This window comes from Capra hircus, chromosome 7 (assembly GCF_001704415.2).
Source record: "Capra hircus breed San Clemente chromosome 7, ASM170441v1, whole genome shotgun sequence".
NCBI classification, from domain to species: domain Eukaryota; kingdom Metazoa; phylum Chordata; class Mammalia; order Artiodactyla; family Bovidae; genus Capra; species Capra hircus.
The window spans coordinates 75,330,423-75,349,900 of record NC_030814.1 but is presented as its reverse complement, the minus strand read 5'-3'; the positions used below and the strand labels follow the sequence as shown (position 1 = coordinate 75,349,900).

General features: G+C 41.6%; 1 long non-coding RNA gene across 1 annotated transcript; it reads left to right on the top strand.

The window, feature by feature from the left end:
• On the top strand, positions 579 to 19,257 carry LOC108636462. Its single transcript, XR_001918402.1, has 4 exons — positions 579 to 616; positions 12,702 to 12,736; positions 16,112 to 16,284; positions 19,170 to 19,257. It is a non-coding gene; the product is annotated as an uncharacterized LOC108636462 (long non-coding RNA).

The following is a 19,478-nucleotide window of genomic DNA, read 5'->3' as shown; positions in this document are numbered from 1 at the left end:
AATAGACTGCAATGGGCCCAGTCCGTTGCTCATCTCCTCTCTCCTTTACCTTGATCTATCCTTCTGTGTTGGCTTCATCCTTACCAACTGTTACACAAGTTTAGTTCTCTCATGTCAAAACACTAGACACTTTGAAATTCCTGCCTTTCTTCCAACAGTATTTGCCATCATTGACAACCATTTTCTCTTGTTTTCTTGACATCACACTATCCTGATTTTCTTCCTACTTCTTGGAAAACTTCTTTTACCTCCTTTTTAAACTCTTCCTTGTCTGCTGCTGCTGCTAAGTCGCTTCAGTCGTGTCCGACTCTGTGCGACCCCATAGGCGGCAGCCCACCAGGCTCCTCTGTCCCTCCTCGTCTAACTTCCCCTTAAATATTGATGTTCCTCGGGACTCAATACTGGAGTTTTGCTCCTCTGTTTCTGCCCTCTCCTTGGGCTATCAATTATATTTACCCTTTGTTTTCAATTCCTGCCTATATGCTAATGACTCAAATCTCTACTTTTTATCTGATCCTTACCCCTGAGTTTGAGTACTCTTTATGTTAATGATTTTTGCAACTTTTTTCCTAGGCTGTCTCCAAAGTTCCTGAAGCTCAGCCTACTCTGAACTCAGGTAAACATCGTATGTTTTAAACACTGCCCTCAGTGAATGTCATAGAAATTAGAAGCATTGACTCTGAAACAGTATGGGCAGACCAAATCCTGGCTCCAACACTTACTGGCTGTGTGATTTATAACAAACTATTTATCTTCTATGTTCCCATTTCTTAATTTGTATGATATGAATATCAGTTGTACATACCTCAAAATTTGTTAATAAGGCTACATGTAGAAGGCTGAGAATGGTGTTAGACATGTAGAAAATATCAGTGAATGTCAACTATTACTTTTTACCCTGATGTACCAACATGAAACCTGGGTGTCCTTATATGACAGTCTTTATCCCATATCTGGATAGAACTCAGTAATTAATTTTTCTCATCTATTCCTGGCTCCCTCTTGGCAGTCTCCACAATGTAGCCAAATCTGTTACCAACAACTTGATTGCTTCACTGTCATTCATAAGACTCAATAATGGCTCCCTCATTAGTGTTAGTAGTGGGGTTAAGCTCTCCCAGCATTGGGACAATGAGAAGAGAGGCATTGGATGCTGAGCTGTTGGCTGCAGTTCTCTTCCATGGAGAGACTAGAGAAAGCATCAGATTCTACCCACAACCCAGCATGAGGCTCTTAAGATCTGAGGAGGAGGATCTGTCCTATATTCTTTTTCTCCTAATGATTCTTTCAAGGAAATTCAAAAACTCTGAGCCTGGAATAAGGGGAATCTAGACAAAAGAGGGACTTTCCTGGTGGCTCAGTGGTAAAGAATCTACCTGTCAATGCAGGAGACCCAGGTTGATCCCTAAGTCAGGAAGATCCCCTGGAGGAGTAAGTGACAACCCACTCCAGTTTTCTTGCCTGGAGGATCCCATGGACAGAGGAGCTGGATGGGTTACAGTCCATGGGGTTGCAAAGAGTGGGACACTACTGAGTGCCTGAGCCTGCACACACAGATAGGAACAGAACATTCAGATAATCAGTCAGGTGGGGGAAGATGTGACCTGGGTAAGCAAGAAAATTGAAAGGCTAATTATATTATCTCTTTGTAGCATTCTTACTGAATGGTAGGACTTACTGGTGTTACCAGAGCAAAATTTTAATTGAAAGACTAATTTCTAATTTTCACCATTTGCTGTTTAAATGTTAGTACTATAAAACCAAAACAAAAAGGAAAAAAGATTTTTTAGTTGAGAATTTTACCTACAACCTTGTGTCCACTCAAGATAAATATTTCAGAATGAAATAGACCGGAGTGTTTGGCCCCTGGCGTGCTTTCCTAACAATTAAATCGGGCTGCCTCTGCCAGCCATTTCAAAGACATTTCCTGTTTGAAGTAGCCTGCCCACTCAGTGTGAGAGGATGTAGCTGATTATCCTCCCGTAAACAAGGAAAAGGCCTTCAGGTGGTCTGACTTGGAAGAAAAACCTGGCTGTGGGAGAGAGAGGAAGCTTCGGGGTAAAGAGAAAAAAGCATGAAGGAAGCCAGAAAAAGGAAATTTAGTGCATAAAATGAACTGGAAAAGATCCAAACAAAGTGCAGTGGGAAAGTGCTGTTGGCATCCTCATTCTGGGAATGCTGGGCCCCTTCTGTGGGTGAAGGAGTGAAGCTGCTCATCTCATCAAAACAAGCTAGTCAAGAAAATGTCAGACTTTGAGTACACTAGCAAAGCATTTTATTGTGAATGTTTTGATTATTTTGTGTAGTAACTAAAGCAGGATGTAGAGTGGAGGAAATCCTGAGATATCAAAGAAAAAATGTGCTGGATGTCGCTAGACAGGCCAGAGAGACTTTATTTAAGACCATCGCAATAGGATAGAGAAGGAAATGGCAACCACTCCAGTATTCTTGCCTGGAGAGTCCCATGGACAGAGGAACCTGGCAGGCCATGGTCCATGGGGTCGCAGAGAGTCAGACACAACTGAAGTGACTAAGCATGCATGCACACAACAGGGTAGACAGATTGAACTCTGGTCTCCTGGCAAGAAAGGCAGGAATATTTTAAGTGCTGAGATGAACCAGTGGTAATTCCTGGGAGACATCAGGGCTTAGGCGGGTCAATGTGTTTAGGCCACATGTGTTTGCTGATTGGTGCTTATTGAAGTTAAGTTCCTGTACTTCCACAAAGACTGGGAGATAGGCATACTGTCTCCTTGATGATTATGTTTCAAAGGACTTTCAGAGCCTTGAGAAAGACATCCTTGGGTTATAATAGGGCAAGAAGCTTTTAGAAAGATTTATTCAAAGGGACAGAGAAATAATTTATGATGGAAAGTTTTATAAAGTAAATGCTCTAAGTAAAGAGAGTTCAGGGACCTAAAGTCAGGAGGAAGCCTATCTAAAGTTTAGTAAAAACGAGTTAGTTGCTCAATTATGTCTGACTCTTTGCAATCCCGTGGACTATAGCCTTCCAGGCTCCTCAGTCCATGGAACTTTCCAGGAAAGAATACTGGAGTGGGTAGCCATTCCCTTCTCCATGGGATCTTCCCAACTTAGGGATCAAACCTGGGTCTCCTGAATTGCAGGCAGATTCTTTATCCTCCAAGCCACCACAGAAGCCCTTTTAACCTATCCTTTTAGTAAACCTGAGGGGTATGTTCCCACGTCCGAGGTCACGGGCGGTGGTCAAGAGGAGCTACCCCACATCCGAGGTCAGGGGCGGCGGCTGAGAGGAGTGTCAGACTTTATTTTTTGGGCTCCAGAATCACTGCAGATGGTGATTGCAGCCATGAAATTAAAAGATGCTTACTCCTTGGAAGGAAAGTTATGACCAACTTAGATAGCATATTCAAAAGCAGAGATATCACTTTGCCAACAAAGGTCTGTCTAGGTAAGGCTACGGTTTTTTCAGTGGTCATGTATGGATGTGGGAGTTGGACTGTGAAGAAAGCTGAGTGCTGAAGAATTGATGCTTTTGAACTGTGGTATTGGAGAAGACTCTTGATAGTCCCTTGGACTGCAAGGAGATCCAACCAGTCCATCCTAAAAGAGATCAGTCCTGGGTGTTCATTGGAAGGACTGATGCTAAAGCTGAAACTCTAGTACTTTGGCCACCTCATGCAAAGAGTTGACTCTTTGGAAAAGACTCTGATGCTGGAAGGGATTTGGGGCAGGAGGAGAAGGGGACAACCCAGGATGAGATGGCTGGATGGCATCACCGACTTGATGGACATGAGTTTGAGTGAACTCTGGGACTTGGTGATGGACAGGGAGGCCTGGCATGCTGCAATTCATGGGGTCACAAAGAGTCAGACACGACTGAGCTACTGAACTGAACCGAACTGAACTGAGGGGTATGTTATGTCCATCTTGGTCAATATGGGTTAGGTTGTCTGATGGAATGTTTAAGACCAGTGAGACCAAGTAAAGATCTAAATGGTTGCTTCCCCAAACATTGAGTATACTCTGATAATGATCATGAAACCTAACACAATGCTCAAAGCATTGCAGACACTCAAAACAGTTTTGTTGAGTGAATAAATGAACACAAAATGAATAAATGATTCGATCAGTCCATTCACCACCCCCCTCCCCTGTTAGGAGTTGCTTTGTAAGTTTCTACTTTTGATAGATGGAAAAGACAAATTAATTATCTATATGAAATCCAAAGCTTCATTACTATTGTTGCCATTTTATTTGCTAATATTCATGTTGTTAAATACACTGGCAACTGCTTTTAACTTCCTTAATGCAAGGTGCTATACAGTCATATGGGGCTTCCTTGGTAGGCTCAGAGGTTAAAGCATCTGCCTGCAATGCGGGAGACCTGGGTTCCATCCCTGGGTCGGGAAGATCCCTGGAGAAGGAAATGGCAACCCACTCCAGTATTCTTGCCTGGAGAATCCCATGGACAGAGAAGCCTAGTGGGCTACAGTCCACGGGGTCGCAAAGAGTCGGACACGACTGAGCGACTTCACTTCACTGTCCATTTTAATTATAAAACCATCTCTTTAACAAAATAAACTATTAATTTTCTTAGAATTTCTCTGAAACTCTCTGTAAAACTCCCCTAGAATTTTTTCTTCTATGTTCTATAAATGTTATAGAAATAATACAGTTAAATAAATTAAAAAATGAAAACCAAAATAAATAAATAAATAAATGGTTGCTTCTCTAAAAATCAACTCACTAAGTTAAATAACACAAGGGAGGCATTGGTTCATGTAACTGAAACTTCTAGGTAAAGTTTGTTTTGATTCTGGGCAGAAAAAGTCTTGTAACCAAACAGAATCCTATGCAGCTTTCCTAGGACAGACTCTCCCATGTCCTCTGCTTGCCTCTTGCTTGTAGGAAAATTCTAGCCTCCTAAATCATCTTCAAGTTCCAAAGAATAAATGTAATCAGAGAAGTGAGAAAATGCAGATGGAGAGCAAAACAGCTAAGCAAGTCTAAATAATAATAGTTAGCCATTAAACAAAATCAAGGATCTTGAGTTACCCCTGGAGGTCTAAAGGTAATATTCTTAGCTATGTCCTTTGAGCTGTGTTGCAGATATTGAAACCTTTGCCAAGTGGAAGAAGTTAATTGTATATTGCCCACAACCACATAGATCCCAGACCAGTTAGAACCAGAAAGTTGATGATGTTGACTCCCAATTACCTTACCACCAATCAATCAGAAGAATGTCCATGAGCTGATCACACACCCTGCAACACCCTGTCTTCAAAAACCTTTCCCTGAAAGCCAGCAGACAGTTAGGCCTTTGAAAAACAAGCTACCTGGACTCGTTGCTTGGTGCCCTGCAGCAGTGCTGGTTTTTCCTTCCTCACAACCTGGTGTCAGTAGATTGGCTTTTCTGTGGGAGGGTGAGCAGACCCAAGGCTGGTTTGGTGAGAGTTCCTTTTTCTCAGTATCTCTGCTTTGTTTCCTTGATACTGACACCAGCATGAGCACTTCTCCCTTAGAGTTTTAAGGTGTCAGCCAGTAGTTTCCAGGTTAAAACATTCTTCTCCACATGTGACAGGAAGGGAGTTTTGGCAGCAGCTCAGGAAAAGAAGGAGCTTTCCTTTCCTTGAAGCCTAGCAAATATCTCCTGGAGCCCTTTGTGGGTCTTGCTGAGTCATGTGTTTATCCCTGAAGCAGTCACATGGCCAGGGAGGTAGACTTAGTTGATTTCCTTGAGTTAGGGGTAGATTCCATCAGTTTGCTTGAGCTGTTGTAACAAAGTGCCACAAAGTGTGCGAGTTAATAGAAATTTATTCTCTTACAGTTTTGTAGGCAAGAAGTTCAAAATCAAGGTGTTGGTAGGACGATGATTTCTTGAAGGCTCTAGGGGAGAATTTGTAGCATGCCTTTCTCTTGACATCTGGTTTCTGCCAACAGCTCTTGGCATTCCTTGGTTTGCAGCTGCACGACTCTTGTCTCTGTCTCTGTTGCTACGTGGAATTCTTCTTCATGTGTTTGTGTCCAAACTTCCCTCTTTTATTAAAGATACCAGTTATATTAGATTTGTAGTTGTTTAGTTGCTAATCTGGCTCTTTGTGACTCCATGGACTGTAGCCCACCTGGCTCCTTCTGTCCATGGGATTTTCCAGGCAAGAATACTGGAGTGGGTTGCCATTTCCTTCTCCATGGGATCTTCCTGATCTTTGGGCTTACCCAGATGATCTCATGTTACTTGATTCTATCCACAAAGGCTCTATTTCCTAATAAAAAAAGTTATATTCTCAGGTACTGGAGGTTAGGACTCTGTGTGTTGTCCATAATTAAATTCATAATAGGATGAATTCATTTATAAAGACTTCTTTGGTTATTAGAAGGAGTAATTGGATGCTGGAGAGGCAAAAGAAAAACACTGACACATTACTATTAGAAATAGTCATAATTATAGCCATTCCGCTCTCTGATTTCCATTTCTTAGTTCAGTTCAATTCAGTGCAGTCACTCAGTCATGTCCCACTCTTTGCGACCCCATGAATCACAGCACACCAGGCCTCCCTGTCCATCACCAAGTCCCAGAGTTCACTCAAACTCATGTCCATCGAGTCGGTGATGCCATCCAGCCATCTCATCCTCTGTCGTCCCCTTCTCCTCCTGCCCCCAATCCCTCCAAGCATCAGGGTCTTTTCCAATGAGTCAGCTCTTCGCATGAGGTGGCCAAAGTAATGGAGCTTCAGCTTTAGCATCATTCCTTCCAAAGAAATCCCAGGGCTGATCTCCTTCAGAATGGACTGGTTGGATCTCCTTGCAGTCCAAGGGACTCTCAAGAGTCTTCTCCAACACCACAGTTCAAAAGCATCAGTTCTTCAGTGCTCAGCTTTCTTCACAGTCCAACTCTCACATAGCCTTGACTAGACGAACGTTTGTTAGCAAAGTAATGTCTCTGCTTTTGAATATGCTATCTAGGTTGGTCATAACTTTCCTTCCAAGGAGTAAGCGTCTTTTAATTTCATGGCTGCAATCACCATCTGCAGCCATAATTTTGGAGCCCCCAAAAATAAAGTCTGACACTGTTTCCCCATCTATTTCCCATGAAGTGATGGGACCGGATGCTATGATCTTCGTTTTCTGAATGTTGAGCTTTAAGCCAACTTTTTCACTCTCATCTTTCACTTTCTTCAAGAGGCTTTTTAGTTCCTCTTCACTTTCTGCCATAAGGGCAGTGTCATCTGCATAGCTGAGGTTATTGATATTTCTCCTGGCAATCTTGATTCCAGCTTGTGCTTCTTCCAGCCCAGCGTTTCTCATGATGCATAGCAGTTAAATAAGCAGGGTGACAATATGCAGCCTTGACATACTCCTTTTCCTATTTGGAACCAGTCTGTTGTTCCATGTCCAGTTCTATTGCTTCCTGACCTGCATATAGGTTTCTCAAGAGGCAGGTCAAGTGGTCTGGTATTTCCATCTCTTTCAGAATTTTCCACAGTTTATTGTGGACCACACAGTCAAAGGCTTTGGCATAGTCAATCAAGCAGAAATAGGTGTTTTTCTGGAACTCTCTTGCTTTTCCTATGATCCAGCAGATGTTGGCAATTTGATCTCTGGTTCCTCTGCCTTTTCTAAAACGAGCTTGAACATCTGGAAGTTCATGGTTCATGTACTGCTGAAGCCTGGCTTGGAGAATTTTGAGCATTGCTTTACTAGCATGTGAGATAAGTGCAACTGTGTGGTAGTTTGAGCATTCTTTGGCATTGCCTTTCTTTGGAATTGGAATGAAAACTGACCTTTTCCAGTCCTATGGCCACTGCTGAGTTTTCCAAATTTTCTGGCATATTGAGTGCAGCACTTTCACAGTGTCATCTTTCTTAGTTCAGTAGCCCTCTTTGTCTAAAATTCCCACTTCAATAATTCTCCTTACAGGACCTCCCATCCACTCACCCTACTGCTTCAGTTCCCTATTTGGCTTGCATTGCAAGGTTTTCATTACAATCTCTCTCTTGCACATGCTCTTGGTTATACTTGTGTCCTTCATTGGTGAAGTGCATTGTACAGCACTATGATCCTGGCTAAATCTGATTCTTGGCTAGCTCTGCTACTGAGCTGAGCCTCTGAACATGGCTAGAGAAAAGCACACTTAAATGCTGACTAATACCACTTAAAATTTATGACCGCAAACCTCAAATGGTCACTCAATACTGCTGAGCCATCCTGTTTTATACATTTTTCTTATTGATCAATTTTCCCACTCTTTCACATCTTCCCCTTTTTGCAAACCTCCTCTACTCATCTCACAATCCTAGTTCCACCCAATGCCCTTGTGTCTTATTCATTGATAAAAAGAAGGAAACAGAATAGCATCTTCTAATCTACCAATTATGAAATCTACCAACATTCCCACAGCTGTACTCTTATCCTTTGCTGTCCCTCCTGGAGCAGTGGATAGACTATTTGTACTCCCCTGAGGGCAGACTCACCTCGCTGTGCCCTTTGCTTCTGCCAATCCCTTTTGCCCAACACTGTTTCTCTCCATTTATAGATCATTTCCATAAGCATATAATATACCATCATAGCTCCATTATTTGAAAAGTTCTCACCTGTCTTCATATTTCTCTGAAAATTTTTGGTGACTTTCTGCTTCCTTTGAGAACAAAACTTTGTGAAAGAGCTAGACTCAGCTGGTCTCCACTGTCTGCTCCAATTGGGCTCATCACCAAGACTCAATTTAAGCAGCTCTTGTAAAGGCCTCACCCACCTCTACCTTGTCAAACCCATTGGCCATTCTCAGTCTTTATCTTACCCTCTTGGCAGTTTTGATAAAGTTGTTTACTACCTTCTTTTGGAAACACCTCTTTCCACTTCAGGGAACCACACATTCTGAGAACTACACATTCACAGTTGGACCACATGCTTGGGAGCACTGGCCACCTCACTGGCCACTCCTCTCACTGCTTCTCTCTTCCCGACATCTAAATATTGAAACGCCCTAGGGTGTGATCCTCAGCCTTCCATTCTCTCCAGATATACTCCATAGGTCATGGCAGTCATTCCATGGCTTTGTATGTCATTCAATGCTGATGACTCCTTTATTTCTATCTCTGGTCCTTAACTCTACCCTCAACGCTTATTTTTGGCTACCTATTTTTTATTCTGTGTAGATCTCTGCTAAGTATCGATAAAGGACAGAAATGGTATGGACCTAACAGAAGCAGAAGGTATTAAAAAGAGGTGGCAAGAATACACAGAAGAACTGTACAAAAAAGATCTTCATGACCAAGATAATCACGATGGTGTGATCACTCATCTAGAGCCAGACATCCTGGAATGTGAAGTCAAGTGGGCCTTAGAAAGCATCACTACAAACTAAGCTAGTGGAGGTGATGGAATTCCAGTTGAGCTGTTTCAAATCCTGAAAGATGATGCTATGAAAGTGCTGTACTCAATATGCCAGCAAATTTGGAAAACTCAGCAGTGGCCATAGGACTGGAAAAGGTCAGTTTTCATTCCAATTCCAAAGAAAGGCAATGCCAAAGAATGCTCAAACTACCACACAATTGCACTCATCTCACACACTAGTAAAGTAATGCTCAAAATTCTCCAAGCCAGGCTTCAGCAATACGTGAACCGTGAACTCCCTGATGTTCAAGCTCGTTTTAGAAAAGGCAGAGGAACCAGAGATCAAATTGCCAACATCCGCTGGATCATGGAGAAAGCAAAAGAGTTCCAGAAAAACATCTATTTCTGCTTGATTGACTATGCCAAAGCCTTTGACTGTGTGGATCACAATAAACTGTGGAAAATTCTGAAAGAGGTGGGAATACCAGCCCACCTGACCTGACTCTTGAGAAACCTATATTCAGGTCAGGAAGCAACAGTTAGAACGGGACATGGAACAACAGACTGGTTCCAAATAGGAAAAGGCGTATGTCAAGGCTGTATATTGTCACCCTGCTTATTTAACTTATATGCAGAGTACATCATGAGAAACGCTGGACTGGAAGAAGCACAAGCTGGAATCAAGATTGCCAGGAGAAATATCAATAACCTCAGCTATGCAGATGACACCGCCCTTATGGCAAACAGTGAAGAGGAACTAAAAAGCCTCTCGATGAAAGTGAAAGAGGAGAGAGAAAAAGTTGGCTTCAAGTTCAACATTCAGAAAACGAAGATCATGGCATCTGGTCCCATCACTTCATGGGAAATAGATGGGGAAACAGTGGAAACAGTGTCAGACTTTATTTTTTGGGGCTCCAAAATCACTGCAGATGGTGATTGCAGCCATGAAATTAAAAGATGCTTACTCCTTGGAAGGAAAGTTATGACCAACCTTGATAGCATATTGAAGAGCAGAGACGTTACTTTGCCAACAAAAGTCCGTCTAGTCAAGGCTATGGTTTTTCCAGTGGTCATGTATGGATGTGAGAGTTGGACTGTGAAGAAGGCTGAGTGTCAAAGAATTGATGCTTTTGAACTGTGGTTTTGGAGAAGACTCTTGAGAGTCCCTTGGACTGCAAGGAGATCCAACCAGTCCATTCTAAAGGAGATCGGTCCTGGGGTTCTTTGGAAGGACTGATGCTGAAGCTGAAATTCCAGTACTTTGGCCACCTCATGTGAAGTGTTGACTCATTGGAAAAGACCCTGATGCTGGGAGGGATCGGGGGCAGGAGGAGAAGGGGAAGACAGAGGATGAGAAGGCTGGATGGCATCACTGACTCGATGGACATGAGTTTGGGTGAACTCTGGATGTTGGTGATGGACAGAGAGGCCTGACATGCTGCAATTCATGGGGTCGCAAAGAGTCAGAGATGACTGTGTGACTGAACTGAACTGAAGTATCACAAATTATTATCTCTCAAACAGACATCTTGATTTCTACTACTGATCCTTTTCCTTCCTCAGTCGGTCTCATCTCATTATGCGGCCACATAACATACTCTTTTGTTTGGAGTCATCCTTGCTTCTTCTCATGTTACACTTCACATTTAATCCACTGACAAAACTTGCAAATCTAGTAGTAAAATATATCCTGGAACAAAAAAGGTATCCTGAATCCCATTACTCTGACCATATTCACTTTTAGCTGACCCCATTCCAGCCTACTACAATCTCTTTTCTGAGTAATTTCAATACTTATCAATCAGATTTCCTGTGTCCGTTCTTTCCTCCCTACAGTCTATTTCTCTAGTAGCCACAATGGTTTTTAGGTCATTAATTGGATCATATTATTCCGTCATTATCAGTATTCCAATGAATAAAATATTGTCCAAAGTGCTATCATGATTTAGCACCTGTTCTCCTTTCCAATCTCATCTGTTTCTCTAACCACTATCCCTGGCTCACTCCTTGAGTCTAACCTGTGTTCTTCTGTCATAGCACCTAACACTTCCTGGAGAGAAGGCAATGGCACCCCACTCCAGTACTCTTGCCTGGAAAATCCCATGGATGGAGGAGCCTGGTGGGCTGCAGTCCATGGGGTTGTGAAGAGTCAGACACGACTGAGTGACTTCACTTTCACTTTTCACTTTCATGCATTGGAGAAGGAAATGGCAACCCACTCCAATGTTCTTGCCTGGAGAATCCCAGGGACTGGGGAGCCTGGTGGGCTGCCGTCTATGGGGTCACACAGAGTCGGACACAACTGAAGCAACTCAGCAGCAGCAGCAACGCTTCCTAAATATCATATTCTGTATTTATTTTTATCTTCTGTATCCTCAGTACCTAGGATAGAGAGTGATGACTGTAAGGAAGAGGTGCCAATAAACATGGCTTGGATAATAATAATAATATTACCAATGGCTCATACTCAAACTTATATGAGCCATGGACTTAGTGCTCCACATAAATTATTTAGTAACTATTTCAGCTCTATAATGTAGGCTTCATCATTATTCCATTTAAGGGATTAGCATATTGAAACTGACACAATGTCACAGTTACTAAGTGGTAAAGACTAAAAACCCTGAAACCCTGAAAACCCTGGCTCTTGGGTTTTAGAACCTTGCTCTTGAACATTCTTCCTTTCTCAATGCCATACCATCTTACCCTAAATTTTAAACCCTACCACAAACCCAGAGAAGTTCCCTGCTCCCTCTTAGAAGTAAAAGTGGATGCTAATGGTGCTAGTGTGCCTGGATACTCTTGGCACATTCCCCAGCGTCACGTCCCAAATCCAGTCTCCAGGTCCTTCTTGCCGCATTGCTTCCTAAAGACATTTTGCCTTTGCTTTCTTTTACGTTTGCTCCCAGGTGCCCCTGGCACAGCCTATTAACTCTTTTAAGAGTTCTTACGCTTCTTGTCTCCTAGAATTGTCAGGTCAGTTTTCACTTTTATCATATTGCCACAAAGATGTGAATGTATACTTTCATGTATGAGTGAATGCATTTAAATGAAAGGAACTGAGTTCCCACAAATAATTCGACATTGGATATAACGACTAAGACCTTAGGCCTCTACTGGAACTCAGCAGCTATTTGATTGATTAGTAAATGAGTACTCAAAACCTAAATAACCCTATTTTTCACTTTTTAAAATGAATTTAATATTAGTTGTTGCTTCGAGAATAACTATACTTGTACTTAGTGGAACTTAATTTATATGTTTCAATTGCAAAGAATGCTGTTTATTTGTGGATCTCACTTATAAATAAGCAGAGGAGTGATTTGGAAGGATTTTCCTCTTCTACGTGTGTCTGAAATTTTGTTTTTTTTTTTTTTTTTTTTTTTTAGGAAGAGCTAAAAGTGGAAGAATCAGGCAAATTATTGTAAGTGCTAGTTATCATTACTTTACCACTGAATACCTGTCTCTTTAGAGCAGAGTCTCTATGATGCTGCCCTATGCTTCTCTCGAGTGTTTCACTTTATTCTACCTACCATTCTGCAGAACAGTCACTAGATTTTGCAGACAGAAAATAACCCTTTAGGCATTTTTAAAAATAGCACGTTCACTTTTAATTTGAAGGCAGCTCACTTCCCTTGTTTATGCTGAAAGCCTCTTCTTTTAGAGAACTCTCTCTCTCGATTCCCTTTGGATAATTAAATAACTGGTCTTGTTCACTGCTTTTTTGGACCTGGAGGCTTGCCCTGATTCAGCAGCTGATTTTGATGCAGATTTTAAGATAAATCCACTTGTTAAGGTAGATCTGCTTTCCAGTTTCCTTAGATAATATATGTGAAGGACCTGTGGACTCCACTGGTCAAATCAATTGTGAAATTAACTAAAAAGCTAAAATGAGGCTTCTCTCATTTGTCTTTGAAGAAAAAGCATTGACAATATTGTCTATAAAGGAAACCAGCGGCTATCTCTTCTAAAGAAATGAGTCCCTTAATCTCTGAATACCAAGGCTAATTTTTTTTAGGACTGTCTACTCATTTCCCACTTAGCTTCTAAAAGTATGATGTTCTTGCGTTCTTGCAACACACAGAATCACAGTTTCATGCATATCATCTCTGACACTCACGTTTATGGCCTCAGGAACACAGCTATCCTGAAACTCTTTCTGGGCCAAAGTTGAGAATGATATACTTGGAGTCAGTTTGCCAACCACAGGGTCTACAAATCTGCTGATTCACTCAGTTCTTGAAGAAAAATCAATTGTGTCAAATCGTCTTGCACTATGATAGGAAACATTGTGAGCAGAAGTCAATTCAATATTAATTTAGTGCTTTGTATTTGACACCACTTGACACTGAGCTAAAGCTGACTCTCTGGCTGCATAAAACAGCATGATGGGCTGCACTTCTATCGTTTCACTGCTACCTACTACTATTTATGCCACCTCTAGTACCTCCGCTGTAACGACTACTACTGCTGCTTCTGTGGCTACTGCATAAAGTTTATAAGGCACCCAGTATGTGATACGTACATTTTGGATCATTTCTACTTAATACAACAGCTCTAATCATGTAAGAACTATTAATATGTCTATTATAAATTTAAAAGTCAAAGCACAAAGCAGTCAGTAACTTGCTCAAAGTCTCATAGCTAGTAGTGAAGAATGGGGCTACGAGTTCTAATTTCAGACCTTTGTACTACCTGTACTCAGCATCTCATTAACAATATCAGATGGTAGATGCATCAAAAGAATATTTACTTTGTATATTTTAATGTATTAATAGTATAAGCCATCTGAGAGATTTGCCAACATGAGCTGCATATAAATTATATTTTTTGTTCTTTTTTATCTTCAAGATGACTTTATTTTTTTTAATACTAACATGTATACTATCATGTAAGAATTGAATCGCCAGTCTATGTCTGATGCAGGATACAGCATGCTTGGAGCTGGTGCACGGGGATGACCCAGAGGGATGTTGTGGGGAGGGAGGTGGGAGGGGGGTTCATGTTTGGGAACGCAGGTAAGAATTAAAGATTTTAAAATTTAAAAAATAAATAAATAAATAAAATTAAAAAAAATTTTATTTTACATTGGAGCATAGTTGATTAACAATGTTGTATTAATTTTAGGTATACAGTCAAGTGATTCAGTTATACATATAAATGTATCCTAGGTTTCAGTTTCTCTTTCTGGTTCAGTTCAGTTCAGTCCAGTCGCTCAGTCATGTCTGACTCTTTGCGACCCCATGGGCTATAGCACACCAGGCTTCCCTGTCCATCACCAACTTCTGGAGCTTACTCAAACTCATGTCCATCGAATTGGTGTTGCTATCCAAACATCTCATCTTCTGTCGTCCCCTTCTCCTCTAGAATATTGAGCAGAATTCCGTGTTATACAGTAGGTCCTTCTTGGGAATCTATTTTATACATAGTAGTGTGTACATCCCAAACTCCCCGTCATATTGTTTTATTTTTTCAATTAAATGTATAAAACCATCCATTCTTGCCAGTGGCACTATCTCATACCACTAACTCTCTCTAATTGTCCAAGAACCTAAGAAGTCTTCTCAGTCACATTGCAGTGGCTTATCTTTCAAATGTCAGTTGCACAGTTGGATTATCGTCTCAGTACTCTCCTGCTTGTGTTCCCCCTCAGTGCCACACGCTGTTGCTTTTGATAGCTAGTTCTGCATGATATACAGAGCTCAGCTCATATGTTAGGTTGGCCAAAAGTTCATTCGAATTTTTTCATTAAGATGTTGTAGGAGAATCTGAACAAATCTTCTGGCCAACCCGGTAATTGTATCTTACCAATTCATCCATTCAGCAACTGTTTTTAGTGACCACTTACTATGTGCTAAGCCCTGGGCTGTGCTATCAGCTGGACTACAAAAATGTCAAGAGAAACAAACTCCTTTCTTTACGGAGATTACTCTAGCAAGAAAGTAAAGAAGTAAGCAAATACCTATGTAAAATATCTACTGATCGTTATTAGTGCCGCGGGAAAGAAGCAGGAAGTGGGGTGTAGATCTATTAAAGGGCATTGGGAAGAACATCTGTACGATGGGACCATTTGAACTGAGACCTGCAGTTACAAAAATGTTCTGAAATTAGATTATGGTGATGGTTGTACAACTCTGAATATGCTAAAGAAACATGAATTGTATGATTTGGCCTGATGACTATTATGGTGTGTAAATTGTGTATCAATATAACTGTTATTAAAAAACCAGATATGGAAATCCAACAGAGATATGACCCAAAGCAGCCTGTCCTGTATTTTCATTTACCTTTTGAGGAGTCTATCGTATGAATTGGGAAAATTCTCAATGTGTCCCCACTGTTTTGAGATTTGGCCTTCTTGAGTGGGTTATCTATTTTCTCCCTGTGGTACAGCTTTCATATTTCTACTGCTGTTTTCTCCCTGTTGTTCCATATCCCAGTGAGCTTATGCCCTTAAAAAATTCACTGTACTATGGTTTTGATGAGGTTCAGGGCAAAGCAAAATTAGTGATGTGTATTCAATCTGTAATCTTGTCTAAAAACTCTCACTGTATTTTCAACGTGATTACTACTTGTATGTATGAATGCATTTGTTCTGTTGCCAACTACTTAATTTTCTTATCACTTCTAGTAGTTTTTCAATTTTCTCGGATATTCCAAGTATGTGATTATATCAAGTGCATATCATAATTATGCCTAAATTTTGCCAGTATTTGTGTATTATATCTTATGGCTTGTACTTTTAGAAAATGTGAAATAGTATTGATACTGGATGTTATTTTATTTCTTCTCCCTAAAGGTTTATGGGAATTCTTTAAAGATTTCAGCAGAAAGCATGGTGGCTTGGTTTGAAAAACATCTGTACAAAAGCAAAACAAAACAAGCAGCAACAATAACGATAGCAAACTGAGATCTGGATAAGGGAAGAAGCCAGCCACGTAACGAGGCAAGGGAAGAGCATTTCATTTAGCAGTAAGTCAAGAAAAAGAAAGGAGACCAGTGTGGTGAAACTTGGTGACCCTGGGAAAGAGTGGATGGGCTGGAGTTGTAAATGCAGGCATGTCCAACCGTGTAGTGATTTCTAGATCACAGGGGCAAGGTAAACACAGAGAGCGCAGTGTGGCTTTTGTGATGTATTGAAATCTTCACTGGTCACCTCTGCTTCTAGCCGTCAGGTCTGCCGCCTCCATTGCCCGTTGCTGCCCACTCCGGTGGACTGGGTTAGATCGTCCTGGAGGGTAGTGGTGGGGCTTGAGAAACGCAATGCTGCTGTCGTCACTGGGGCTGGGCTGTGGCTCCCATTTTATTAGTGGTCTGTGCAGTCTGCCGTGTGGTCTTCTGCTACAGGGTCACTGTGTCCTGCAGAGTGGCTTCTCTTCCTTCCCACCCTCCCTACTGCCAGTCTGCTGGTGAGCTCACAGCCAGGTTCTTCCTCTATCGTCTTCATCCTCCTTGGATGGGATAGGGATGAGAGAGGGATATGCCTCTCTCTGCTTAACTATGTCATCCTGCAATTCCTACTTTGCCGTCGCCATTCTGTTTTGTTGTGAGCCTTTCTTAAGGCACTTGATATTTTTTTTAATAAATTTTTCTTTGGAAAGTAAGATAGGGGCCCTCTGCTTGGGCAAGAATTTTCTGATCGTTTTTGACATTACCATTCTGAATTTTTCAACCTAGGATGTGGGAGTAGATATGGGAAGCCAAACAAGCACTTTGATCTTTATCTGTTCTCTTTTCCTCTTCTCCCCCCAATCCCAGAAAGACAGTTTACTCACCTGTGAAGGTATTGCCCATTTTTCCTGCTCCCTGCTCCCTGCACTGTGGCTTCCAATGAAGCTTTGTGCTCAGACGTCCTTGCTTTTGATGCGTGGAGTGAAACTTTGGGGATGTACTTTCCTTTCTCAACAAAGGCTGGTTACTTTATCAATAGTCTAAGTGGAAATACAAAGCTGAGTAGTGATTTCTAAATTCTAGGCTGGGTTCAGCTCTTTGTATGGAGGACTCACATCCTTGAGTCAGTGGGTATCAGGAGTTGTGCACACTGTTCAGTTCAGTCACTCAGTCATGTTCCTCTTTGCAGCCTCACGGACTGCAGTATGCCAGGCCTCCCTGTCCATCACCAACTCCTGGAGCATGCTCAAGCTCTTGTCCTTCAAGTCAGTGATGCTATCCAACCATCTTATCCTCTGTCATCCCCTTCTCCTTCTGCCTTCAATCTTTCCCAACATCAGGGTGTTTTCTAATGAGTCAGTTCTTCTCATCAGGTGGCCAAAGTATTGGAATTGCAGCTTGAGCTTCAGTCTTTCCAATGAATATTCAGGGATGATTTCCTTTAGGATGGACTGGTTGGATCTCCTTGCAGTCCAAGGGACTCTCAAGAGTCTTCACCAGCACCACAGTACAAAAGCATCAATTCTTTGGTGCTCAGCTTTCTTTATAGTCCAAGTCTCACATCCATATATGACTACTGGAAAAATCACAGCTTTGACTAGATGGACCTTTGTCAGCAAAGTAATGTCTCTGCTTTTTAATATGCTGTCTAGGTTGTTCATAGCTTTTCTTGCAAGGAGCAAGCATCTTTTAATATCATGGCTACCATGAAATCACCATCTGGAGTGATTTTGGAGCCCAAGAAAATAAAGTCTGTCACTGTTTCCATTGTTTCCACATCTGTTTGCCATGAAGTGATGGGACCAGAGTTTCACTCTCCTCTTTCACTTTCATCAAGAGGCTCTTTAGTTCCTCTTTACTTCCTGCCATAACGGTTGTGTCTTCTGCATATCTGAGGTTATTAATATTTCTCCTGCCAATCTTGATTCAAGCTTGTGCTCCATCCAGCCCAGCATTTTGCATGATGTACTCTGTATGTAAGTTAAGTAGAGTGACAATATACAGTCTTAACATACTCCTTTCCCAATCGGCAAGCTGATTTACATGTAAAAACACATTTATCATAAGAAGATATTACCTGTTTAATGTCTTAACAGGATTATTCTTTCCTAATACACGGTGTGGAGAAGGTTTTGAGGCTGAGTCAGGTTAATTGGTCAGCCTGATGAGTGATTGGTACAACAGGAGCACAGTGGGTTCTTGGTGCTTGTCTAACATAACCACAGTCTAGTGAAACAACAGGTATTAACAGTTATTAGGTATCTTCCCTTTCCAAGCTAGCTCTTGTGACACAGGAGGAAACTGAGACCAGCCTTACTCCCATGTCACATTCCAAGAATAGATATTAAGTACTTTTATTCAATCATGGTAATTCTATTTTAGTTGTGAAATCTTTTCAATAATCTAACTTAAGCTGTCTGTGCATTTCCCCAGATGACTTTCATTAATAAAGGGTATTAGCGTAACCTAGCTTCAGTTCAGTTCAGTTCAATTCAGTCGCTCAGTCGTGTGTGACTCTGCAATCCCATGGACTGCAGCATGCCAGTCCTCCCTATCCATCACCAGCTCCCAGAGTTTACTCAAACTCAGGTCAATTGAGTCGATGATTCTATCCAAACACCTCATCCTCTGTTGTCCCCTTCTCCTCCCGCCCTCAGTCTTTCCCAGCATCAGGGTCTTTTCCAATGAGTCAGTTTTTTGCATCAGGTGGCCAAAGTATTAGAGTTACAGCTTCAGCATCAGTCTTCCCAGTGAATATTCAGGACTGATTTCCTTTAGGATGGACTGGTTGGATCTCCTTGCAAGTCCAAGGGACTCTCAAGAGTCTTCTCCAACACCACAGTTCAAAAGCATCTATTCTTCGGTGCTCAGCTTTCTTTATTGTCCAACTCTCACATCCATACATGACTACTGGAAAAACCCTACCTTAGTGGTACTGAAATATTGTTCTTTCATTTCATGCCTAGGAAAGAGTGTCCCCCACATCTCTCCTTTTGGATGTGCCAGAGAAGCCTGCAACCCCACTGCTTCTAACAGCCTTCTTGTGACTAAGGTAAGATAGTCTTTGGGGAGAAGCAGATCATAGATGTGGCAGAAAAGGGAGAGAAAATGGGTCTTGGTAAACCAGACAGTTCTGAAGTCTCCTTTACTTCTGAACTTACTGTCATGTGAGACAATACAGGTCCCAATTGCTTCAGTCAGTTTGAGACAGGATTTTTTGTTTGTTTGTTTTTCTACCCACATCATTTATCTGGCATAAATCTGTTTGAAAAAGT